Source organism: Schistocerca americana, chromosome 8 (genome assembly GCF_021461395.2).
Source record: "Schistocerca americana isolate TAMUIC-IGC-003095 chromosome 8, iqSchAmer2.1, whole genome shotgun sequence".
Classification (NCBI taxonomy): Eukaryota; Metazoa; Arthropoda; class Insecta; order Orthoptera; family Acrididae; genus Schistocerca; species Schistocerca americana.
In genome coordinates this window covers 473,612,068-473,638,881 of record NC_060126.1, presented here as the reverse complement: position 1 = coordinate 473,638,881, position 26,814 = coordinate 473,612,068, and the positions used below count along the sequence as shown (strand labels likewise).

Below are 26,814 nucleotides of genomic sequence, written 5' to 3'. Positions count from 1 at the left end.
GCCCACGAAAGGCAAAGGTCCCGAGTTCGAGTCTTGGTCCGGCACACAGTTTTAATCTGCGAGGAAGTTTCATGGGGGACTTTTCTTGCAGTGAGCCAATCATCATCTCCACAGTCTGCGTATGCTAAACATAAACAGAATGAGGCTAGACGGTCAGTCCTTTGGTACGGTAACTCCGTTTATTATTCAAAAAGGCCCTTTGAGTTCCTGCTCTTGTGTACGCAATGGCAATTTACTTTTCGATACTACTTCTGATACTCAGTCACAACAACTCCATGGCTATCCTTTTCGTGTTGAGACCCATCAAATGCAGACTTCTTCGCATAGTGTTATTTACGATAGGCTGCTTGATGGTCTGACCAAGGCAGAAATCCAAATGTACCTCTATGATCAGGTCATCATTGGAGTCCATCCCACCAGGAGGCTCGCCATCTTTGGTGGGTTCGTGCTAGGCCACCACGGGGCCACAGCCTTTGCTGCCTTTTATTTCCTTTAGGTGCTGCTTGTCTATCCTCTTGCTATTCTTTTTCCTCTCCCCTGGGGAACATGCTTGGGGTATTATTGGGAATGTTCTGCATTCTGTCGCTGACATACGAACAGTCTCTCCTTTGTTATTTGTTTTTTGCTCCTTTTTCCTTTCTTTGTTTCCCTTCTCCTCTCACTCCTCCGCGTCAGTGTTGGGGGATCCTCTTTTTTCTTCTTCCTCTCTGTGCCAAGTGACTGGGTAACGCGTAATTCCCAGCCCTGGGTTGACAGATAGGATTCGCATGTATACCCTGGTACAGGTCAGGCCAAGGGAGGGGTGATTGCCTGAGCTGTAACCTTCGCAAATTGCTGATTGGTTCCTCTGTCAGGTGTTAGGGAGTTGTGACCCGAAGTGTGAACAATCACCTAAGGCGGGTGCACCCACTTGTGGTGGGGGCCGCCAGTTGAAAGGAACACGCCATCGGAGACACTGGCAATCATGGGGATTTCCTCACCACGAATCAATCATCTTCCCACTTAACGTCTACAAAATGCAAACATAATTCAAAGCCCTTTCCCGCTACACCACAGCTCCTCATGGTCTCACGTACTGAAGATGGTCAGTCATTCGCCACGGTAAATCGGTTTATTATTCAGAAATGTGTTGATGCAATTGCTGGCCCTGTAAATCCTGCTCTAGTTTATGGAATGGCACTTTGCTTTAGGAGACCACTTCTGATGCTGGAACGCAACCGCTGCTTACTATCTCGCTTCTCCACAGTTACACTTTTCGTGTTGAGGCCCATAGAACTTTGAATTCTTCCCGAGGTGTAATTTACACCAGGCTGCTCAATGGTCTAACCGAGGCCAAAATCCAGCCTTACCTCTCTGATCAAGGTGTCATTGCTGTCCCTTGTGTAATGAAAAAGGTTGATTCCTCCTTAGTGCCCACTCGCACTCTCTTTCTTACTTTTGATAGAGTGGTGCTTCTGTCCAACCTCAAAGCAGGTTATGAAGTTATCACAGTCTGGCTGTACATTCCGATCCTGATGCACTGCTACCAGTGTCATTGTTTCAACCACACAAGAACGTCTTGTCGACACCCAGCCAAATGTGTCACCTGTGGTAGGGATCCTCTCTGGCTTCCGGTGGCTATCTGATTTGGTGAAGACTGCCAGTCTCGCTAGCGGGATGAAAGCAGAGCTCACCATCTGCAGCATCGTCGACAGGACTGACTGCGGACCTTTGGTACAGAGCCGAGTGGAGGGTCTGAATCAGAGGCTGAGACGGTTCTGCGACCGTGTGGGCTGCAGATTCCTCGACTTGCGCCATAGGGTGGTGGGGTTTCGGGTTCCGCTGGATAGGTCAGGAGTCCACTACACGCAACAAGCAGCTACACGGGTAGCAGGGGTTGTGTGGCGTGGGCTGGGCGGTTTTTTAGGTTAGATGGCCTTGGGCAAGTACAGAAAGGGCAACAGCCTCAACGGGTGTGGGGCAAAGTCAGGACATGCGGGGACCAAGCAGCAATCGGTATTGTAATTGTCAACTGTCGAAGCTGCGTTGGTAAAGTACCGGAACTTCAAGCGCTGATAGAAAGCACCGAAGCTGAAATCGTTATAGGTACAGAAAGCTGGCTTAAGCCAGAGATAAATTCTGCCGAAATTTTTACAAAGGTACAGACGGTGTTTAGAAAGGATAGATTGCATGCAACCGGTGGTGGGGTGTTCGTCGCTGTTAGTAGTAGTTTATCCTGTAGTGAAGTAGAAGTGGATAGTTCCTGTGAATTATTATGGGTGGAGGTTACACTAAACAACCGAACTAGGTTAATAATTGGCTCCTTTTACCGACCTCCCGACTCAGCAGCATTAGTGGCAGAACAACTGAGAGAAAATTTGGAATACATATCACATAAATTTTCTCAGCATGTTATAGTCTTAGGTGGAGATTTCAATTTACCAGATATAGACTGGGACACTCAGATGTTGAGGACGGGTGGTAGGGACAGAGCATCGAGTGACATTATACTGAGTGCACTATCCGAAAATTACCTCGAGCAATTAAACAGAGAACCGACTCGTGGAGATAACATCTTGGACCTACTGATAACAAACAGACCCGAACTTTTCGACTCTGTATGTACAGAACAGGGAATCAGTGATCATAAGGCCGTTGCAGCATCCCTGAATATGGAAGTTAATAGGAATATAAAAAAAGGGAGGAAGGTTTATCTGTTTAGCAAGAGTAATAGAAGGCAGATTTCAGACTACCTAACAGATCAAAACGAAAATTTCTGTTCCGACACTGACAATGTTGAGTGTTTATGGAAAAAGTTCAAGGCAATCGTAAAATGCGTTTTAGACAGGTACGTGCCGAGTAAAACTGTGAGGGACGGGGAAAACCCACCGTGGTACAACAACAAAGTTAGGAAACTACTGCGAAAGCAAAGAGAGCTCCACTCCAAGTTTAAACGCAGCCAAAACCTCTCAGACAAACAGAAGCTAAACGATGTCAAAGTTAGCGTAAGGAGGGCTATGCGTGAAGCGTTCATTGAATTCGAAAGTAAAATTCTATGTACCGACTTGACAGAAAATCCTAGGAAGTTCTGGTCTTACGTTAAATCAGTAAGTGGCTCGAAACAGCATATCCAGACACTACGGGATGATGATGGCACTGAAACAGAGGATGACACGCGTAAAGCTGAAATACTAAACACCTTTTTCCAAAGCTGTTTCACAGAGGAAGACCGCACTGCAGTTCCTTCTCTAAATCCTCGCACAAACGAAAAAATGGCTGACATCGAAATAAGTGTCCAAGGAATAGAAAAGCAACTGGAATCACTCAATAGAGGAAAGTCCACTGGACCTGACGGGATACCAATTCGATTCTACACAGAGTACGCGAAAGAACTTGCCCCCCTTCTAACAGCCGTGTACCGCAAGTCTCTAGAGGAACGGAGGGTTCCAAATGATTGGAAAAGAGCACAGATAGTCCCAGTCTTCAAGAAGGGTCGTCGAGCAGATGCGCAAAACTATAGACCTATATCTCTTACGTCGATCTCTTGTAGAATTTTAGAACATGTTTTTTGCTCGCGTATCATGTCATTTCTGGAAACCCAGAACCTACTATGTAGGAATCAACATGGATTCCGGAAACAGCGATCGTGTGAGACCCAACTCGCCTTATTTGTTCATGAGACCCAGAAAATATTAGATACAGGCTCCCAGGTAGATGCTATTTTTCTTGACTTCCGGAAGGCATTCGATACAGTTCCACACTGTCGCCTGATAAACAAAGTAAGAGCCTACGGAATATCAGACCAGCTGTGTGGCTGGATTGAAGAGTTTTTAGCAAACAGAACACAGCATGTTGTTATCAATGGAGAGACGTCTACAGACGTTAAAGTAACCTCTGGCGTGCCACAGGGGAGTGTTATGGGACCATTGCTTTTCACAATATATATAAATGACTTAGTAGATAGTGTCGGAAGTTCCATGCGGCTTTTCGCGGATGATGCTGTAGTATACAGAGAAGTTGCTGCATTAGAAAATTGTAGCGAAATACAGGAAGATCTGCAGCGGATAGGCACTTGGTGCAGGGAGTGGCAACTGACCCTTAACATAGACAAATGTAATGTATTGCGAATACATAGAAAGAAGGATCCTTTATTGTATGATTATATGATAGCGGAACAAACACTGGTAGCAGTTACTTCTGTAAAATATCTGGGAGTATGCGTACGGAACGATTTGAAGTGGAATGATCATATAAAATTAATTGTTGGTAAGGCGGGTACCAGGTTGAGATTCATTGGGAGAGTGCTTAGAAAATGTAGTCCATCAACAAAGGAGGTGGCTTACAAAACACTCGTTCGACCTATACTTGAGTATTGCTCATCAGTGTGGGATCCGTACCAGATCGGGTTGACGGAGGAGATAGAAAAGATCCAAAGAAGAGCGGCGCGTTTCGTCACCGGGTTATTTGGTAACCGTGATAGCGTTACGGAGGTGTTTAATAAACTCAAGTGGCAGACTCTGCAAGAGAGGCGCTCTGCATCGCGGTGTAGCTTGCTGTCCAGGTTTCGAGAGGGTGCGTTTCTGGATGAGGTATCGAATATATTGCTTCCCCCTACTTATACCTCCCGAGGAGATCACGAATGTAAAATTAGAGAGATTAGAGCGCGCACGGAGGCTTTCAGACAGTCGTTCTTCCCGCGAACCATACGCGACTGGAACAGGAAAGGGAGGTAATGACAGTGGCACGTAAAGTGCCCTCCGCCACACACCGTTGGGTGGCTTGCGGAGTATCAATGTAGATGTAGATGTAGATGAGGGCTATTGTCCACCTCCTTCTCCCTGCTGTATCAACTGCAATGGCGGCTATGCCGCCGCCTCTCGGAATTGTTCCACGTATCTTGATGAGCTGGCTGTTCAAGAGATCTGGGTAAAGTAAAAGGTGCCTTACCCAGTCACTCGCAAGTTACTGGCTAGTCGCAAACCTTGGGTTCTCTCATCTGGTACCTATAGGTCTGTTCTTGTTAGCCCTTGCTCCATGAAGGACATGGCCATGCAGACATGTCACCTAAAATTCAGCTCTGAGGTCATGAAATCGTCCAGTGTCAAGGTAGCATCGCCATCCCCTCATCCAGCTGTGCAATGAGCCATCAAACTCTCACCTAAAGGGGCGTTGCCACCAGCTCCACAACCGGTAGGCCGGAAAGAACAGAAGGAGTACTCCAGTGAAGACTTCCTCCGTCCTTCCAGCCAACAACACCCGAGTCTTCCTCTAATCGGAAGGGCTCGAAGAAGTCCACTAAAGGCAAACATTCTTCCCCTTCGCCAACTTGAAGATCCTCTTTGATGGTGTCACCTTATGGTACCCAAGCCCGGCCGGCCTATGTATCGCCGAAGCACACCAACAACTGTTTTCCAGCATAGGACTCCACAGACTGACCGGACAAGCACACTGATGCTTCTGTGGACTCCATGGAGCAGGATCGTCCTGCTTCTGTGCCCTGTAGTAGTGACATATACTGGCTGTCACTTGGTGACTGCTGAGTTAACACCCCTGCATCTCTTCCTCATCATGACTGTCCTCCAATTGAACGTTGGTGGCTGCTTCTAGCATCGCAGCATCCCCTTGTACTTTGCCTTCAGGAAACGAAATTGCGCCCTCACAACCGCTTTGAGCTTTCATATTACTTCCTGATACGTTTTGACCTTCCCCCTGAGGTCGGCATTCCATCTCATGGGGGTGTCGTGCTGCTCATACAGGATGACATCCATAGCCAACCCATCTCCCTGACCACCCATCCTCAAGCTGTTGCATTTCAACTTTTCCTTCCCCACCTGACTTTTTCCATCTGTACCATGTATGGCCCTCAATCATTTGATGTCACCAGGCCAAACTTCCTTCAGCTTATTGGGTAGCTACTTCCCCTATTTTTGCTACTCAGTGACTTTAATATCAGGGTGTATACGACCCGGGAGATCAAGGAAAAACCCAGGAATTTTTCCATCCAGGAGAAAACTGGGAAAATCCTGGGTCTTGTTTAGAATTCTGGGAATTTTTCATTAGTTTTCAGTTAAATTTTTGTAATTTTGACAGGTAAGAACCAATACTCTAACAAAGGATATTATTTTATCCCGCTACTGCAGAATGATACTGCAGCAACAAAACATGAACAGAACAGAAAAAAAAAAAAAAAAATAAAACTTAAGTTTCAAAGGAAATGCGCCGATTACAACAACAAAACGGTGCTCATACAAGCGTCTGCCAACAGTAAAGTGTGTCAAAGGATTTAGGAACACTATGCAATGCTTTATAACAACAAATTGCCTTAGATGAGCGTGACGTGACAACTGTTTAAATTAGATTCGTTTGAACAGTTGTGGGCGAGCTCTTGCGCATGCGCAGTTGAGTCGTGTATGAGTAGTACCTTCTCCCACTTCTTGTTATGGAAGTGTGGCTGGGCGCCACTACTTAATATTGCCCTGGTTCGGTAATAGCGTAGATCTGGGGCTGATGCGCAGAGCAGTCAGAGTTGTGGTGGGGAGGTGGGTCGTCTCCATGTGACCTGTGTTTACGTTAGGTGATTTTGTTGTTTCCTCTTCGTTTATTGCTCTCACATTAAGTGATAACAAAACAGATTTTTGTGGTCGGGAGCTATCAAATAAATTAAAATAAATTCAAATAAATTCAAATAATTATGGCAGGCTAAAATATGTTAATAGTTTCAGATTTTATTTCCACGTTTGACAGTCAAGCATTAATCGCCTTACAGAACAATGAAGTTATTTTTGCTGGTTTGCTAAAGAGATTTGGCTTTTATTAATCCTTTCTACTGAGGCAGTCAGTTTATTGGAAACGAAGTGTTTAATTTCACGCTGTTGGCTAGTTTCAACTGTTCACTGTGTTTCAAGTGCACGTATGGCATTAAGATATAATAAAGAACCAAACATGAGTACTGGTCCTCCAAGAAAATTTACATACGGATGTGCATGTTAAGCCGAATTATGCACTTTAGTATGGTTAGCGAAATCCCGACGCTCTTGAAGTATCCTTTGATGTCTTGTTTCTTTTATGACATAATGTAAGATCTTTTAATGTTTCACACGTATGAAGATATGGGTTTCCTGCGTCATCGTAGCTGCACAAGAGCGGTGACGTCAATTATCTGGCGTTTTCTTGTAACTGCTGAAACAAACCTATTTCTAACAGGTCGCGGGAAAATATTTCGAATGGTGGTTGGAAAAGCGTTACATTCAAAGCAGATTTCCTTTTACACAAGATGAATTATGTGCGAGAATGTACGATGAATTTCTTAAATCACAAAGCGTTTGACTCTCATTTAAAAATCAACTCTTTGAGGACGACCATTTAGAAGAATTTCGAGCCCAGAAGATGAGACATTTGCGTTAAAAATTTTACTGGCACATTTGTGTGTGTATCTTAAAGTGCAACACGCGCAACAAATATCAACATGATATGTGGAAGCTTAGCTTCTCTTCCAACTTATTAATCTTTGAGACCAATATTATATGTGAATGCTATGTATATTAATTTAAGCCATTAACTTTTCTTATTTGTGTATTCGCGCTACTTAAGAGTGATCTTGCTATTGGCTGACTACATCACGTGAATGAGCTATGACGCTTACAAAAGCGCATCGCAGTCTCAATTTCAATGCTTCGGAAAGTGACATGCGTTGTTTGGTGGAATTCAAATTGATACCTTCGTAATACGAAAATATGCAGCGTACGTGTTGCTGCACATCAAAGGTCTTTCAATACGTGTTTTTCCCGCTGAGTTTCTTTTTCTAAAGTGCCGGGAAATTCTATGTCGGTATATAAAACCATAAACATTCAAAGAATTGATGACTTTTACAGTGCCAAGAAAGAGTATACTGTCACTTAACACAGAAAAAGCGTATTTTCACCCTGGAGAAAGGGTATTTTTAACCGGGAAATCTGGGAAAAATCCGGGAATTGTATTTCCTAGTCCACATATACACCCTGAATGTGCATTATACCCTTTGGGGTTCTCCCAAGACCTGTCAGAGAGGTGCCCTCTTGGCTGACCTTCTTAACCAACTTAACCTCTTCTGCCTTAACACTGGCACACCCACTTTCCTTTCCAAGTCCTCGCACGCCTATTCCCATTTGGACCTATCCTTCTGCATTGCCCAGCTTGCCCATAGTCTTGAGTGGTCTGTTCTCTCTGACACCTACTTGAGCGACCATTTCCCATGTGCTCTCCTACCTCGTCCGCATGCATCCCCAAATGGCAGCTTACTAAGACTGACTGGCAGCTTTACTCCTCCCTGGTTACCTTCAAAGAACAAGATTTCCCCAGTTGTGAAGTCCAGGTGGACTGTCTCACCAACTTTGTCCTTACTGCTGCAGAACGTTCCATTCCTCAGACTTCCTCTTTACCACGTTTGTGTCCCTGTCCCTTGGTAGACCGAGGCATGCCATGATGCCATTCGCACATGGAAACGTGCTCTCCGCATTTTTAACCATCATCCTACAGTGGCAGACTGTATTCATTATAAACAGATGTGTGCAAAGTGTCGTCACATTCTTCGCGATAGCAAACGAGCTAGATGGATTTCATTCACTACTTCTTTTAACAGTGCCACCCCTTCCTCTGTCATGTGGGCCAACCTCTGATGGCTCTCTGGGACCAAGATCCATTCCCTCATTCCTGGCCTCACAGTAGCAGATGATGTTATCATGGACACTATTGCTATCTCCCAACACCTTGGGCCATCATTTTGTGGATGTTTTGAGCTCTTCCCACTATCACCCTGCCTTCCTCCATCGGAAACGAAAGGAGGAGGCTTGGACGATACCCTTCTCTTCTCCGAATTGTGAGTGCTAAAATGTCGCATTTACTGTGAGGGAGCTCGATCATGCTCTCAGTTCATCCCGATCCTCTGCCTTAGGCCCAGATGCCATCCTCATTCAGATGTTGCAGCACCCTTCTCTTGCGCACAAGCAATTTCTGCTTAACACGTACAACCGCATCTGGGCAGAGGGCACATTTCCCGGACGCTGGCATGAACGCACTGTCATACCCATACCTAAGCGCAGTAAGGACAAAAACCTTCCTCTAGCTACTGCCTCATCTCTCTTACCAGCTGCGCTTGCAAGGTAGTGGAACGCATGATTTATGCCTGGCTGGTATGGTGGCTTGAATCCCGCAATTTACTAACAAATGCACAGTGTGGATGTAGAGCGCGGCATTCTGCTGTTGACCATCTTGCTACTTTGTCCACCCATATCATGAATGATTTTCTGCAGAAATCCCAGGCTGGCTGTGTTTTTCGATTTGGAGAAGGCCTGTGACACTTGCTTGACAACTGGTATCCTTCGTAGTCTTCACACGTGGTTTCTGTGGCCGCCTGCCCTGTTTCCTTCAGGCATTTTTAAAGGATAGAGTTTTCACGGTGCGTGGGTGTTCTGCCTTGTCGGACACCTTTATTCAGGAAAACGGTGTGCCTCAGTGTTCATCCTGAGTGTCGTCCTCTTTGCTATCGCCATTGACCCTCTCATGGCCTGATTCCCAACGAGCATCTGTGTCTCCCTTTTTTGTTGACGATTTTGCCATTAATTGCAGTTCTCCATGGACCCATCTCACTGAGTGGCCTCTTGATCTTGTTTACTCCTGGAGCATTGACAGTGGCTTTTGCCTTTCCCCTGACAAAACCTTCTATTTGAATTTCTGGTGCCACAAATGGTTCTCCTAACATCTTTGCATCTTGAGCCTGTTGAACTTCTGTTCGTTGAAACTACAAAATTCCTGGGGCTCATGCTAGATAGGAAACTCTCTTGGTCCTCCCATGTCTCTTACCTGGCAGCCCGCTGTACGCGGTTCCTCAGTGTCCTACGTGTCCTCAATGGCACTTCTTGGAGTGCCAATCGAACCACCCTCCTCCGTTTGTACCGGTCCCTTGTCTGTTCAAAACTCGACTATGGGTGCTTTGTTTATGTGTCTGCATGCCCATCGCTCTTCTGCCGTCTCAACGCTATCCACCATTGTGGCATCTGTTTGGCGAAGGGCGCCTTTTACATCAGTCCAGTTGAGAGTCTGTATGCTGTAGCTGCTGAACTATTACTGTCCTACTGCCGTGACTTTCTGCTCAGCAGGTATGCATGCCGTTTGTCTGCCATGTGTGGCCAACCATCCTATACCGTCTCCTTTGATGATTCCTTTGATCGTCAGTGTGGGGCTCATCCTTCTTCTGTTACCTCTTGGAGTCCTCTTTTGGCACTTGCTACAGCAGCTTAACTTTGCCCTACCTGCACCTTTCCTGGTGGGTGTGAACCCTTCATTACCTTGGCTTCGTGAAGCAGCCCATGTTAACCTTGGCCTTCATTCGCTTCCTAAGGACACTACTCCAACGTCGGTCTATCACCTTCAATTTCACAACCTTTGCATGGAACTACGTGATAGTACCTTTGTATACACTGATGGGTCTCGGACTGACTGTGGGGTTGGGTGTTGCTTTATCATTGGCATCCGTGTCTTTAGATATCAGCTTCCGGCACACTCCTCTGTATTTACAGTCGAGCTCCTCGCCTTATATCAGGCCACACAGTACATCCAGCGACACAGTCTTTTCATTTGTGTCCTCTGCTCAGACTCATTCAGTGCCCTTCACAGTCCACATGCAGCGGGTCCAGGAAAACTGTCATCTGGTGGAGCTAGTGTGATGTTTCTGTGGGTTCCTGGTCTTGTCGGTCTGCCATGAAACGAGGCTGCTGCCAAAGCTGCGGTCCTAGTACCTCAGCCCACGAGTACGTATATTCCCTCAGGGGCAACTAAAAGGAGTCTCTCATGTTTCGGCCTTTATGTGATGGTCCCCTGTAGGGTTTGACCACCATTTTTCAAAATTTTCCCGAAGTGTGAGCCAATTGGGGAACAGCGCCTTACATGGTGCATCGTGTCCATGGTGCATTGAGATCCTTAGCCCACTTTCTCGTCGTCGCATTTCAGTCCCGCCCATTCTCCATCTCTTAGGTGAGGACACCTTCCTGGGTTTATTTTCCACCATGCACTAAGCAGTGTTGCTTTCTGCGTCAACGATGACCGTAGACTTCTTTGCACCTGATATCCAGCATGGTTAGCCAGTCCATTGTGGTGGGGCCTCCATGTACCGTGTTGGTTGTAGCCCCCTGACCACACAGGGATCACTCTGCTGATGCCTGCGCCCTTAACTCCCCACGTATGCCAAGGGGTAGATGCCCATCCCCCTGGGGCATCAGGACTCCCAGCAATGGCCATCCTACCAGGTGGCCTTTGCTTGTGGCAGCCATGGGGAGGGCCCCTGGTCGGAGTGGGTGGCATCAGGGCAGATGACACATGATGAAGTGTAGTCCATCATCTATTGCTGGTGGTGAAACACCAGCAGTCTCTAAGCATTCAGGAGCTCAATTCAACGCACAGAAGTATGACCCCAAATCGTTCCCCTCCCTGGCCACACCATGGGAGGAATGTCAGGCTAAGGATGGCAGTGGATCTTATTCGCACCTGTACCTTGTATGTTCAAGAGCTGATGGGGAATCCTTCATGACGATGCAGCTTCATTTTTTTGCTTAGCATTTAGAGGACAAAGTTTGGGGAGGTGGAGGGCCTGTCCAAAATGAGATCTGGGTCAGTCTTGATCAAAACAGCATCCTCTGCCCAGTCATGGGAGTTACTCACTTGTGACAAGCTGGGGGATGTTTCTGTAACCATCATGCCCCATAAGAGCTTAAATATGGTCCAGGGTATCATATTTCATGGGGACCTTCTTTTGCAGTCTGACAATGAGCTGCGTGCCAATTTAGAGCAGCGAACTGTACCTTTCATCTGGTGTGTCCACCGGGATCCAAGGGATAATCAGGTTGCCACTGGCACCCACACCACTGCTACCTACAAGCTCTCCGTCTGAGGATGGGGTGGAGATTCTGGCATCCACTGAGGACTTAGCATCCACTGAGGACCTAGATGTTGCCAGACCCTCAGACACAATGGATGTAGACTGCTCAGGCAATAAATCAGTGGCAGTAGGTGACTCTGAGGCGTAAACTGTACTGTCTCTCAGTTCAACCTCTGCCTCTTAAATACTGAGGCCACCACAAATTTCATGATTCATAGTAGTTACTCGGCCACTGATTTATCAATTTGCAGCCCAGGACTTCCCCCATCTATCCACTGGAGAGCACTTGATGACATGTGTGGTAGTGACCACTTCCCCATCTTCCTGTCACTGCCCTAACATCAGGCCCACGGACGCCTTCCCAGATGGGCTTTAAACAAGGCGGACTGGGAAACTTTCACCTTTGCTGTCATCATTGAATCTCCCCCACATGGTAACATCGATGTGATGGTTGAGAAGGTCACTATAACAATTGTTTCTGCAGTAGAAGACACGATCCCTCGCTCTTTAGGGTGCCCCCGGCGTAAGGCAGTCCCTTTGTGGTCACCGGAAGTCGCTGAAGCAATTAAGGACCATTGGCGAGCTCTACAGCGGCACAAGTGGCACCCTTCAATGGAGCAACTCATAGCCTTTAAACGGCTCTATGACCGTGTTCGCCAACTTATCAAACGACGGAAGCAGGAGTGTTGGCAGAGATACGTCTGACCATTGGATGCCAGACGTCACCTTCCAAAGTCTGGGTAAAGATCAAACATCTTTTCATGTACCAGATGCCAACAGGTGTTCCCGGTGTTACCATAAATGGCGTGTTATCTACCGATGCAAACGCAATTGCCGAGCACTTTGCTTGAGCCTGTGCATCGGAGAATTACCCCCCACACTCAGGCGGTGACTGGAAGGGAAAGTAACATCCCATTTACAGAGTGGGAGCTCCTCAGTGCCCTTACACATTGCCCCAACGCAGCTCCTGGGCCTGATCGGATCCACAGCCAGATGATTAAACATCTCTCATCTGACTGCAAGCGACATGTCCTCGTCATCTTCTACCTAATCTGGTGTGATGGTGTCTTTCCATCACAATGGCAGGAGAGCACCATCATTCCGGTGCTCAAACCAGGTAAGAACTCGCTTGATGTGGATAGCTATCGGCTCATCATCCTCACCAATGTTATTTGTAAGCTGCTGGAACGTATGGTATCTTGGCAGTTGAGTCGGGTCCTGGAGTCACGTGCATGTCAGCGTGGCTTCCGCCAGGATCGCTCTGCCACTGATAATCTTGTGTCCCTCGAGTCTGCTATCCGAACGGCCTTTTCCAGACGCCACCACGTGGTTGCCGTCTTTTTTGACTTACATAAAGCATACGACATAAACTGGCGACATCATATCCTTGCCACATTGTATGAGTGGGGACTCCAGGTCCCGCTCCCCATTTTTATCCAAAACTTCCTGTCGCTCTGCACTTTCCGTGTCCAAGTTGGTGCCTCCCATAGTTCCATCCATATCCAGGAGAATGGAGTTCCGCAAGGCTCTGTATTGAGTGTGTCTATTTTTAGTGGCCATTAACAGTCTAGCAGCAGCTGCAGGCCCTCTGTCTCACCTTCTCTGTATGCAGACTACTTCTGTATTTCGTACTGCTGCTCCAGTACTGGTGTTGCTGAGCGTCGCCTACTGGGAGCCATCCACAAGGTGCAATCATGGGCTCTAGCCCATGGCTTCCAGTTTTCTGCCATGAAGACGTGTGTCATGCATTTCTGTCAGTGTCGTACCGTTCATCTGGAACCAGCACTTTACCTTAATGACGGTCCACTCACTGCAGTGGAGACACATTGATTCTTAGGTCTGGTTTTTGACGCTCGTTTGACTTGGCTTCCTCATCTTTGTCAGCTTAAACGGAAGTGTTGGCTGCACCTCAGTGCCCTCGACTGCCTGAGCAACACCAACTGGGGTGCAGATCGCTATACACTGCTGCAGCTGTACAGAGCCCTTGTTCAATCCCGCCTTGACCATGGGAGTGTGATTTATGGTTCGGCAGTGCACTCGGTATTGTGTTTGCTCGACCCATTGCACCATTGTGGAGTTCATCTAGCGACAGGAGCTTTTAGGACGATTGATTGATTTTAACAGGGAAGCTAAAACAGCTTAGGTCTGACCCGCCACTGCGCGCACCGAAACTAGGTTTATTGTGCGGTATCGCTCCCTGTGTATCTAGTAAAGCCAACCAGTGTCCTTAAATAGTGCAAGGAGTCCCTCTACCAGTGTTTTGTAAGACACAGTTTCTTCAGGTCTAGTTGTCCCGAAGATTCTGTATGTTTTACTCTCCAGTGCCATGCATTCGAAGATTAGGTGTGATGCAGTTTCTTCAGGCTTATCACAGATCCTACATTTAGAGTCCTCTTCCGTTATACCCATTATGTTTAGGTGTTTTTTGAAATTCCCATGGCCGGTCATCAGTCAGTCATGAGTTTGATCTCTTTCCTCTTCAATCCCAGGATTACAGAGCTTCTTTTAAAACATGGCTTGGGCATCAGTACCTTACCATGTTTTTGTTCGTGGACCTTGTTCCAATATCCTACATGCTATTTCCTAAGCCAGTTCTGTAGTTTTAATTTGATCATAGCCTTGGTGATCGTCAGGACAGGTTCCGGTCCAGTAAATGGAGTTGTTGCCCCCATCCTAGCCAATCTGTCGGCTTGTTAATTGCCACAGATCTCTGAGTGGCCAGGGACCCACACTAGGTTTACCCTATTGCTTCCCCCTAGCTCCACCAGAGTCCTGTGGCAATCTGCAACAATCTTAGATCTTGTTGCAGGAGCTGCCAATGATTTCAGGGCTGCCTGACTGAATAGATGTAGATGCTACGGCCATTGTAGCACCAACACATGTTCTCCTCCACACATGCCCTGACTGCAGTAATTTCAGCTTGGAATACAGAGGCCAGTTTCCCTAGAGAGATGATGCTCTCCAGTCTTGGCTGAACCCCGTACACCGATCCCCAAACGCCTTGGTCTGTTTTTGACCCATTGGTGAACCAAATGATGTCTGCATATGGTGTCGAACTGTTTTTTTCCCACTGCTCCCTACCTCCCATTGTCACGTTGTAAGGCTTGTCGAAGCAGTTGGAAGTTGTTATATAGTCGGCAGGCATTTGCCCAGCCATTCCTATATTTACCTCACTTACTATGTTAGTGTGTGATTCTGGATATCCGAATGAGACCCAGTTTTTGCCAGTTTTAAAACTCTGTGCCCCAGCTGCTGCCTCCATCTTGACCCAAAGGTGAAGTGGAGGCACAGCCAGCATGGCTTCCATTCCAGTGGTTAGTGTGCTGCTAATTTCAGCCTTTATGGCTAAGCAGGCCAATCTCTGCACCGTAGCAAGCTCCTTAGCAGCAACCCGCTGTTCTACTTTCTTCCACCACACTACAACCCCTCAGGAAATCCTATGTCTAACCACTGTAGTGTATATCCAGTGCATACCCCTGGGGCTTAGGCCCCAGTTCTTGCCACAAGGCTTCCTAGTACTTGCTATAGTACTTTTTGCCTTGGAGCAGATGCTCTTAATGTGAGGGATCCAAGTCAGCTTCTCATCCAAGGTTATACCCCTAGATATTTCACTATCCCTGAGCTGTGTGTAGCTCAAGTTCCCACCATCATGTATTTTACACCTTGTTTTTAACATACTTCCACCTCACTACTTTAATTTAAATTACTGGTGTCACTGAATTGCTGCTTTGCCTGACCGTGACTGGCACTAGCAGCGCGTATAGATATATCCCCTCTCGTAGTATCTTTGCTCGACTGCTATTACTTCCCAGTCGTCGTCTGTCGTAAGCGAGATCGGGTTGTGAGTTCGGGCTGCCAGTCAGTTGGAAAGCATCCGGAGCGCAGTGCGGACCTGCCAGTCAGGGAGTTCTAATGCGGCACTAGTGCAGTCAGGTTGGAGCTGTGAGGTCTGTGTCGACATGGCTCACCCAACCATTGCCGCCACGCATCACTTGAACTGGGCCACGGTCTTGGTGGATCGTCGGTCGGTTGTCCTACTAGACGACGCGTTTTGGCTCACCGATCGTTCATGAGTTGGCTGTGTGTGTGTGTGTGTGTGTGTGTGTGTGTGTGTGTGTGTGTGTGTGTGTGTGTGTGCGCGCGCGCGCGCGCAACGACTCCCAATTTGTCATCGTTCAGGTTTTCGTGCAAGTGTTTGCCAGGTTGTGTGTGTAGTTTGTGTGGTTTTGATTGGCAAGTTATTTTAAATGTCATCGGCGTATTGGCTCTGAGAGGTCGGTCGTCTCATCGGGCGACGTGTAACTGGTTTCCCTGAGCACTTCTGGGCCCCTTCAATTACCATCTTGTGGAACTTGGCTCGGTCTGTTCCCAGGGCAGGGATGTCGGGTAGCCAGTGGGCGTGTTTCCTTTGCATGGTTGGATCCGAGCCAGTATTTCCTCCGTCAGGTGTCTGGAAGTGAGTGGGAAATGTACCAGCAGTGCAGTCGCGACGGAGCAGCAGTCACGGGTGGACCAGCAGGCAGTCGGTCAGTTGCTGTGGACCAGAGAACTTATCTCCATGCAGTGCAGTCGGCGGGGTCCGCTGGCGGTCCCTGGGCAGTGTCGAAGAGTGTGTAGAGCCGTCCGATCGCTATGCACTTCGTGGTTCACCGAACCAGGACATCAAAGTTGAATAGTGGTTTCAAGTACCAAAGTTGAATAGTGGTTTCAAGTACCCAAGCCACATCCATTCACGTTGTGTGGTTTTTTTCGATGTTTCAATGTTTGGGAAGTTTTCCTGTGAGCAACACAGAGTGTTTGTGTTACTGATATGTAGCCGCCATGCGGTGGAATTAACTATATTGGTTGACTACAATTCAAGTGCACCAGTGGAATTTTCTGCCTTGTGGCCATTAGTGTTCCGGTTACCTGCTCTAGCTACTAGCGTAATTTCAGGCAGTGTCCTTTCCTCACTTGTTGTCACTGTCCAACATGGTGTGTAGTTTTCACAGCTTAATACATATACATATTTGATTGTGGATAATCATGCCCGTAACATTTTGTGTTTGAATTCTCATTTACTGATTGGTGGCAAGCAAGTCGTTTGTCGGTCTGTCCATGGCTGTCCCTTGGTTGGGTTCCTACGGATCAAGTGTAGTTGGGCCCACCACCTGTCTCACCTATGTGAACGAGGGCAGACCGAACCTCTGGAGTCTTCTGAGTGCTGTTGTCCTTACTGTCTTTAGTGGTCTGTTTATAATCTATCATAGCCAATGGAAAAAAAATAAATAAGTAAATGAAAAAAAAAATTCTTGCTTTTACTGTGTTTTATGTAAGTAAGTTTTGAATTCCGGCAAGTGGATATTTGCTGAAAGGTTATTGTCGTTGTGTTGTCTTTTCTTTTAGTCCGGTTTCAGCCACTTAAAACTTAAGGCTTATGGTTGTATTTTTTTAAAAGTTTGGAAAATTAATTGTGGGCCTTCAGCCTTGGAACCTTATTCTTAAAATTACATTTCAAGCTTAAACATTGCAGCTTGGAACCTTATTTTTAAAATTACCCTGTAAGCAAAAAATTGCGGCCTTCTGCCTTTGTAAGGTTATGCTAATTTGTTTTAAAGTCACCAAAATTTTATTGTGGGCCTTCGGCCATTTGTATTGCAGCTTGTTTATGTTTGTCTATCCACTTTTGCGTCGAGGCTTTCAGCTTAGATGTAATAAAAATATATTTTAATTATTTTATTTGCTATTTTAACTGCATTTTTATCTTGTTGATTTTTAAAATTTCTTGTTTTGACACCTTCACCGGTGAAAGAATTGCATTTTGGATACTCGTAGTTGTAAAAGTTTGACTATGTTCCGCATTGGTTGTAAATGTGTTGTTAAATTACAATAAATCACAATTTTAAGCTGAAACTGACCTCAAACTTATTTGGCCCTTTCCACAGTCCTAATCACCTGTTCTGCCCAGCGAGTGTTTCAATCCCCCTTCACAGGTAGAGTTCCATCGAAGAGCTTTAGATTCCAACTTGCATGTTGAATATGTCTCTTTGTAAATGGCACCACAACAGTCTTCTTAGGATTAACTCTCAGATTCTGTTTAATGCACCATTTTTGCACAATGCCCAATCCCCCTTGTGCTATATTCCTGACTGTGTCAGTGAATTTACCAAGTATTACTATGACAAGGTCATCTGCGTATCCTTGGCAGAAGCATTGTCTAGAACTTAGTTCCTCAATAAGTTCGTTTACCACTAGATTCCACAATAGAAGAGACAAAACTCCTCCTTGTGGGCAGCCTCTAGTGGTCTTAATTACCATCTTTTCATTCATCATGGTAGCCTCTTCCTTCCTTCCACTAGGCATGGCCCTGGTCCACCTACATGTAGTGGTCCCCAGGTCAAGCACCTCTGCAGCCCTGCACGTCTTCAAACCACTAGGACACTTCAGGAGCTCCGACAGGCACTGGTGCAAGAATGGGAGGCTCTACCCCAGCAGCTGCTTGACCACCTGATCCAGAGTATGCCAACCCATTGTGCGGCCTGTGTATATGTGCATTGTGATCATTTCCCATATTGATGTCGGAGTACATGCGCAGGAAACAGTGGCGTTTTGTAGCACATGGGTTTCGTTTCGGTTTTCTCAACTTATCACCAATACCGTGGACTTACAGATCTGTGTCGTGTGCGTTCCATATGTGCCTATGCTATTGGCGCCAGTTTTGTGTAGTGCCACGTTGTGTGGCGCCATATTCTGCAGTTATGCTTAATTTATGAGCATGAGTGTAGATATGAGATGCTCAGGTTGTTATAGTGTACCGAAGTGCCACTGGGCTGTGCCCGTCTGACTTCAAGTTATGCGCTTGGGGATTTATGAAAGTGAGGTATTGTGCTATGTGCGTGTTTTTATGTAAATGTTTGTTCTGTGTGTGGGTAAGTGTTCTCTAAATGTCTCTAAATTGACGGGTGAGTGTTAGTTTTGGGCGCTTATGTTGAAAATCGGGGTGTTCGCGACCTAAATTTTGTATGAGTACCTTGCGGTACTCCGGCCGCAATCGGTCGTGTCTGGCTCGATCTCGATCCACTTCTTACGAAGAATTGACGCTCCGCAAGAAATGAATCAATGATCTGTATTAGATGTCCTGGGCACCCTATTTGGTCTAGTTTATATATTAGGCCATCGTGCCAGACGCGGTCAAATGCCTTCTCTATATCCAGGAACACTGCTCCTGTAGATTCTCTCTTTGCCCTGGCCAGGCAAATGTGCTCTACCAAGCGCAGGCATTGTTGGGTTGTGGAGTGTTCAGAGCGGAATCCAAACTGCTCGGGCATCAGGATGTTGTGTGCAGTAAGGAAGTGTTGAAGGGGTGAGAGGATGAGCAGCTCGAGTATTTTACTCATGCCATTTAGTAGGGAGATAGGTCTATAGCTTTCTGGAAGGAGCAGGTTTTTATTAGGTTTGGGGAGGGTGATTACTTTCGCAGTTTTCCACACTGAGGGGAAGTAGGTGAGCTTTAGGCAAGCGTTGAAGACGCTTGCCAGAAATGTTATGGCAGGAGGTGGAAGGTGCTTTAGGAGTGGGCTGCGGATGCGGTCAGGGCCAGGAGCTTTGTGGTTTCCCTGACACTTGATAAGTGCGCATATTGTCGGCTCGTTTACGGGCACGAATTCTGTATTTGGGCGCGTATTTCTAATCTGAGTCACTCGTCCGCCGACTAATCTTTCCTGCCTTTCACTCTCGTCATCGTCGATGACGTGAGTTCGGAATTGTGACTCTAGTGATTGTGCCATTATTTCCGCCTTATCGTGATCTTCGTACACTAGACCGTTCACGCCGTGGAGTGGCCTGTTCTCTCTGGTGGGGGTTTTCCGCTGCCGGGCTATTCGCCAGATCTTGCGTTTGCTGCTCTCTGTTTCGGCGGTTTGTAATATCTCCTCCCAGCAGCGGCTCCTGTGCTCCTGCAGTCGGAGTTTCACATGATCCTCCAGTCGCCGCAGCCGGCGGCGGTCAGCTGGGTCGCGGTGACGTTGCCACAGCTTACGCAACCTGCGTTTGGCGACTATGAGGTCCCAGATGTCAGGGGGCAGGTCCCTGGCGCCAGGCTCTGTGGTGAGCCTGACGCTTGTAGCGCGAGCACAGGCGTGGAGGGCGTCTGTGAAGTTGGTGATTGCTTCGTCTATCTCTTCTTTTGTTTCCATCTGTGGGATTTCCTCCACGTGCTCACCCACCAGGTATTTGTATCGGTCCCAATTTGTTATTACTTCTGTTTTTGCCATCCTCCCGGCTTCGTCTTCGACACTGGCTATGTCCAGAACGACCGGGTTGTGGTCAGAGTTCAGCTCGTAGTGCACAGTGACTGTCGCGTCGAGAGCAAAGTTTTTAACGACAAAAATATCCAGGATATCCGGGTTTTTTGTCGGGTCCGCAGGGATATGCGTAGGCTCGTCGGGTGCGATGACGCTGAGGGCGGCACGCCTCTCGACGAGTCCATGCAATCTCACACCACTTCTGTTCTCGGCGCGGCAGCCAAAGGCCGTATGTTTCGAGTTTAGGTCCCCTCCCATAATCACACGAGCGCCAGTACCCAGCAGAGCCTGAAGGTCCTGTGTCAGTATGGTGGTGCCCGGGGGGTGATAGGCGGAGATGATGGTATATGGTGTGTTTTGAATTTTGATTTCTATACCGGCTGCCTCGATGCTGGGTGTCTGCGGTAGGTCCACTGTGCGGAAACACCTTCTGCCTTTTACAAGGACCGCTACTCCGCCGCGCTCGCGGCCTACGCGGTCTACTCTATGGATGGAGTAATTTCTCACAGAAAAGCGGTCCTTGGGCTTAAGGTGGGTTTCCGTCAGGCACACAACGTCGATCGCATACCGGTCTAGAAACTCCTCTAGGATATGTTTTTGTGTTTTTACGCCATTGGCGTTAAAATTTAAAATGGTGAACTTCCTGGATCTAGGGGGATCCATTAAAAGCGTCGAATAATGAAATTGCTCCCTCTGCGAGGGCCATGAATTTACTTAGGCCATCAGGCGCCGCCCGCACGCGCGCCATGGTGTCCCTAATTGTGAACATGATGTTTGTCAGGCTGAAGCCCGCAAACAGTTGGCGCAGCTCGTCAAAGACGCCGAGCGGCGTCCCTGGCTGCTGGCCAGCAGCCGACTGAGGCGGCGCGGCAGCTGCGGGCGCCTCAGTGCGCTGGTGGCGTGGAGGGGGAGGCCAGGCGGCAGCTGCCGTCGGGGCGCGTGGTGGGGGAAGCGAGGGAAAGGCATCTCGCCCCGGCACAGTCGCTCTGCGGCTGCTGGCGGAGGCAGAGCTAGCTGCCTGCACGTTGGCCGCAGATGTTAGCGGCGGCGTCGTGGAGGCGGAAGCGCCTCGAGACAGGGCAGCACCGTTTACCGACCGAGGGGGGCGGGTGGACATCAACTGTATTCGTGTGGGGCATCGGCTGTAGTTCGCCGGGTGATCGCCCCCACATAGGGCGCATTTTGCCGGGGTTGCACGGCTCTTCTTACATGTGTTTGTCAAGTGTGGGCCGGCACACTTGACACACTTTGGAGGATGGTGACACTGCTCTGCAGAGTGAAACAACTGTTGGCATTGGTGGCACTGGACAGGACCTTCAGGTTGGCGATACCTCTCTACCGTAACCTTGCAGTTCATGAACAGCTCGATTTTTAGGAGTTCTCTATTTCTCTCGTCTGGGTGTAATATTACTTTGAAGGAAGCTCTCTTCCTGCGCCCCTCTCCCGGGTTGCTCGGGTCAGATGCCTTGGTCTCCTGTTTGACCTCGATAACCCTGAAGTGACGCGCAAGGAGAAGCTCCTTTATCTCCGCGTGATCAGTGTCACTGGGGAGACCTTTGATCACCGCCTTGTACGCGTTTTTCTCAGTGACCGGGTAAGTGTGGTAGGGTATTTTCTTCTGCGTGAAATAGGCTGTAAGAAATCTGTAGTCGGGCAGGGTTGACGGTTGAAATTTTACGGAGGACCCCCTGCATGAGGTATTTAGTCCTCCTTTTAGTTGAGGGGCGACCTCCTTTATGATTTTCATCGTACCATTTACGATTGTGGCAAGAATTGGGGGGACCTTTTCCCGCTTCGGCCGCGATTGCGCTTGCGCGCCCGAGGTCGAGGGACGGGTAGGCATTGTTTCGGTCGTTTCCGCTCCGTCGGTGTCAATCGGAGCGAAACTATTTGATGTTGGTATGTTTGCGATAACTGCTTCACCCCCTACTTCCATGTCATCACTCCCAGGTTGCTCTGTTTCCTCAGCGAGCCGGCTTGGGGCCGGACGCTTAGGCGCTGGCATTACGTCCGAGTCTTGTACGCGTGTTTTGGCTTTGCTAATGGCTGAAGTTGGTTGGCCGCGGGTACCCAGTGACTGGGTGCCGCAGCGGACTGGGGCTTTGGGCTTACCCAAGATGACTGTGTCAGCGGAACTTGAAGTCTGACATTTACTGCCCAGGGGCACTGGTTGTTCGTTCGTTGGCACCGTTAGGTATCCCCGAACAGCGCCAGCCCTACCATTGACTGCACGCGGGTTACCGGGTAGTACCACGGACCCTGGCGCAGGAATTTCCCTACTCTTGGAGGAGCAGGGAGGATGCCCTGCGGCAGTATCTGGATGATTCACGTCTGAGGCAGATCAGACGACCGGTGAACTAGAAAGCCAGAAAGCCACGGCCCTCGCCGCCACCGCGCTGCCAGTAGACCGGCAGCCGCTGCACGACAAAGGGACCACGTAAGCGTCCTACCACGACAATTTTGCGGCGCAATCGCTAAGCGTGCGCACCCACACACGACAATTTTTGCTTGCGTTGTGCACGCACAACGCACACGACAAATTTTGCTGTGCTACGGCTAGCGTAGCGCTCCCAAGGGATCTCCCAGCAGCGTGCGGCAGTATAGCGTCCGCTCACGGCCGATCCACCCCCTCGAATGCGAGTGTAGATAGACCCTCCTGAAGTTGGGTCCTGGGCCAGCGTCCCCCCAATCTTTTCAAAGAGGGCCATCCGTACCAGTTCCTCCTGCTGTGCGGTAAAGGCCACCAGTGGATAACCTTCCTGGATAACTACCATCCTAAAAACTGAGACTGCAGTACTATAGGCCTGTTTCCCTATTTCTTGCCTCGATTTTTCTGGACTTGCTTGTCCAGTGAGGAGGGAGTCTTTGATTCCTCCGTTATCCGCTTACTACCTGTCTTTGACGTTGTGGGGGTCTGCGTGTCCCCTTCAACCTGAGACAGTTTCTTCCTGGCAGTCTTAGGTTCTAGTCCCTTTAATTCCCTCCACTTGTCTCTAGGGAACCATTCTTTTCCTTCCTTTTTCTGCTATTCCCTGATAAGCTTCCTCCTCTGGGCCCCAGACAAGCCTTTGATCTTAATCTGGTCTAGTTTCTCAGTTGCAGTTCCCACTTCTGGCTCAGGTCTAGACCCTGATTCAGTAGTGGGAATGCCTTCCATCGGTTCTGTCCCTGATGTTTGGGTATCTGAGGTCTCAATTTGCCTCTCAGTTTGTTTTTCTTTATTTTCTGTAATCGTGTCCATATTGGTCCCACGAGATATGGGGATCTAGAAGGTCCACACCATGAATACCCCACGTGGTGTAAGGCTAATTACTCAGGGAGGGCCCGCATCTCATGGTCGTGCGGTAGCGTTCTTGCTTCCCACCCCCGGGTTCCCGGGTTCGATTCCCGGCGGGGCCAGGGATTTTCTCTGCCTCGTGATGGCTGGGTGTTGTGTGATGTCCTTAGGTTAGTTAGGTTTAAGTAGTTCTAAGTTCTAGGGGACTGATGACCTAAGATGTTAAGTTCCATAGTGCTCAGAGCCATTTGAACCATTGAACTCAGGGAGGTCGCCTGGTATCCCTGAGGCTCCTTTTGCGACACATCTTCCCACATTCCACCCACATCCCGGCACGGATCACATCACACCTTGGGTTGGGTCAGGGAATAGGGTAGGAGTAGGAGTGGATAGGGAAGGTGTGACGTTGTGGGGCACTCAGTCTGATCCATCGGCCGAGGCCTTTCCAGCAGAAGGTCCTCTACCTTCAGCATAGCCCTCAGCTTTCCACGGATATGCAAGTCTCTCCACCCGCACGGACAGTGCTTCATCAGGGTGGTGTCCCCCAGAGAGGAGCTTTTAGGACGAGTCTGGTGACAATCCCACCATTGAAGATCAGATGTGCACTACTGCTCGCCTGTTACGTTACACACATCATAGCTCTCCTAAACATCCTAATTACTGTCTTCTTTTCCCAACCACAGTGGTTCACCTCCCGCATAGGTGGCCCAGGTCAGGGCTAACGATTACAGTTTGCGTGCAATTGCTTCTGTCTGAACTGGAGTCCTTCCCTTCACCACCTCTCCTCGAGGTCCATTCACGTTTGCCTCTGTGGTGTAGCTGTAGGCCAAAGCTTCACCTGGACCTTTCGCGAGCCCTAAGGACTCCGTTAACCCTGTGGTTCTCCACTGTCACTTCCTCTCGATTCTTGAAGTGCTCCAGGGCTCTGAAGTGGTTTACACCGATGGCTTGATGGCTGATGGTAATGTTGGCTTCGCCTTTGTCCACAGAGGCCATATTGAACAGTTTTCCTTGCCCAATGGCTGCAGTGTATTCACTGTAGAGCTGCTGGCCAAATCTCATGCCCTTCAGTACATCCGTTAATGCCCTGAGGAATTGTTTCTTCTGTGCACTGACTCCTTCAGCAGCCTACAAGCTATCGACCAGTGCTACCCCGCCATCCTTTGGTGGTGTCCATCCAGGAGTCCATCTATGTCCTGGACCGGTCCTGTCGTTCAGTGGTGGTTGTGTGGACCCCAGGACATGTCGGAATCGCAGGCAATAAACTTGCCGACTGGCTGGCCAAACAGGCTAATCGGAAACCGCTTCTAGAGATGAACCTGACCTGCGTACTGACTTACGCTGCAGGTTTTTTTGTCTTTGGGAGACGGAATGGCATACCAATACACATAACAAACAGCGTGCCATTAAGGAGACTATGAATGTGTGGAAGTTTTCCATTCGATCCTCTCTTAGGGATTGGCCATGCTTGGGTGACCCATGGTTACCTCTTGCACTGTGAAGACATGCCTCAGTGTTGGTGTGGCGCCTGTTTGACAGTGGCCCATATTCTGGTGCACTGTCCCACTTTGACTGCCCAGCGACGAAATCTTGGGTTACCAAACTCATTGCCGCTAATTTTATCTGACAACAACTTTTTGGCTGCGTTAGTTTTACATTTTATTCGTGAGAGTGTCTTTTATCATTTGATCTAAGTTTTAGCAAGTGTCCTTTGTCCCTCTGCGTCCTCCACCCTAGTGTTTTTAGGGTGGAGGTTTTAATGTGTTGCAGAGTGACTGGCTTTTCCATTTTATTCTCGTGGTCGGCCAGCCATTGTAATCTGCTTTCTTGTTTTACCCTGTCCTGTTTCTAGGGTCTCTCTGTTGTTTTCTTGTCCTCTTTTGTTCCTTTTACTGTTCGTTGCCTTTCCTTCGTTCTTGTGGTTTTTCCTTTATTCCCGTTTTTGTGTTATATATCTCGTGTGTCTTATTCTCACACTTGTTGCATTGTTTTATTAGGAACAACGGACTGATGACCTCATAGCTTGGTCCCTTCCGCCCTGATTTAAACCAGCCAACCAACTTCCTCTCTATCTTCCTGCCAGGAGGAGATTATTTTAACTCGGCTGCGTATTGGGCACTGCCTTTTTAGCCATAGTCATTTGCTAAGTGGCGCTACCCCACCACTTTCTACACATTGCGCATAAGTTTTAACTGTCCGCCACTTCCTGATGGAATGTCCATTTTTTGACCTTTTACGTTCCTGTTTGAGTTTGCCATCTGAGTTGTCAGCTGTTTTAGCAAATGACACACGGGCTGTTGACCACATTTTAATTTTTATCTGCCAAAGCAATATGGCGAAGGCCTTTTAATTTGTAGTTTTGGTCCTCTATTTCTGTATGGTGTCTTTTTTTTAGCCCTTTTTTCCACGTGCTTGTTTATAGCTGTCTTCTATTATGTCAGATGGGATTGACATATAGTCGTTTTTTAACTCATCTCTGTCATAGAGTTGTGTAGTTTTGACTTGGGCGAGTTTGACCCCAGTTTGTTTATTTTTTCTTTTTCCCTTTTTTCTCCTTTTTTCTTTTTTTCCACTATAAAAACAAAAGCAAAACAAAACAACACAAAACAAATTGCAACCCATCGAGTGATGAAAAAGATAGTTGCATCCTTAGTGCCCCACACACTCCTTTTCTCATGTTTGATAGAGTAGTGCTTCAATCAGGCTATTAAGTTATCACAGTCCAGCCATACATTCTGAACCCGATGTGCTGCTACCAGTGTTACTGTTACAACCACACTCTAATGTCCTTCACTATATTGCTACAATGGATAAAAAGTAAAATACGCTGTGTGCTGAAACGGTCGATAACTCAGACAGCAAACATAAATTAGAATGTAAGTGGTTAAAAACGGGCATTCCATCAGGAAATGTCTAACCGTCAAAGGTTGAGGACAATGAGCATAAAGTGGTGGGGGATCACCACTTAACAAACGGCAATGGCTAGAAGGACAGTGCCCAATATACAACGTAGCTAAACTAATCTCCTTGTGGCGAGACAGCTGAGAGGAGGTCGGCCAAGCCATTAGGAAAGGTTTCATTCCTTGGAGCTTGTTCCCATGAGGGGAAGACCAGTGGTGATGCCAAAGTGACACCACCTCTGACAGGCGGCAACACAGAACGTCAGAGAGAATGGAAGAATTAGCGGGCTGAGATAGAAAGACGGCAGCCTTAGCAGCAGTGTCAGTGACCTCGTTTCCCGTCAGGCTGACATGACCCGGGACCCACATAAACAATACAGTGGCTCCATCAAGAATGAGCAAGTGAAAGCTTCCCTGGACCTGTTGCACTAAGGCCAAATGTGTCTGTGATAGAGATACTCATGAGGG

The 26,814-nt window shown here is 48.0% G+C and overlaps 1 protein-coding gene across 4 annotated transcripts in view; it reads left to right on the top strand.

Annotated features, from left to right (window-relative positions):
* The window catches only part of LOC124545173 (protein angel homolog 2), a 166,544-nt gene that overhangs the window by 22,971 nt on the left and 116,759 nt on the right, over window positions 1-26,814 (top strand). Inside the window, exon 1 of one of the 4 annotated variants that reach the window (XM_047124012.1) lies at window positions 17,013-17,018. The exons of the other annotated variants lie outside the window; for them this stretch is intronic. The gene's annotated coding sequence lies outside the window, so the exon portion shown is untranslated. Of the gene's footprint in view, window positions 1-17,012; window positions 17,019-26,814 lie in introns of those variants that run through there. 4 annotated transcript variants of the gene reach the window in all.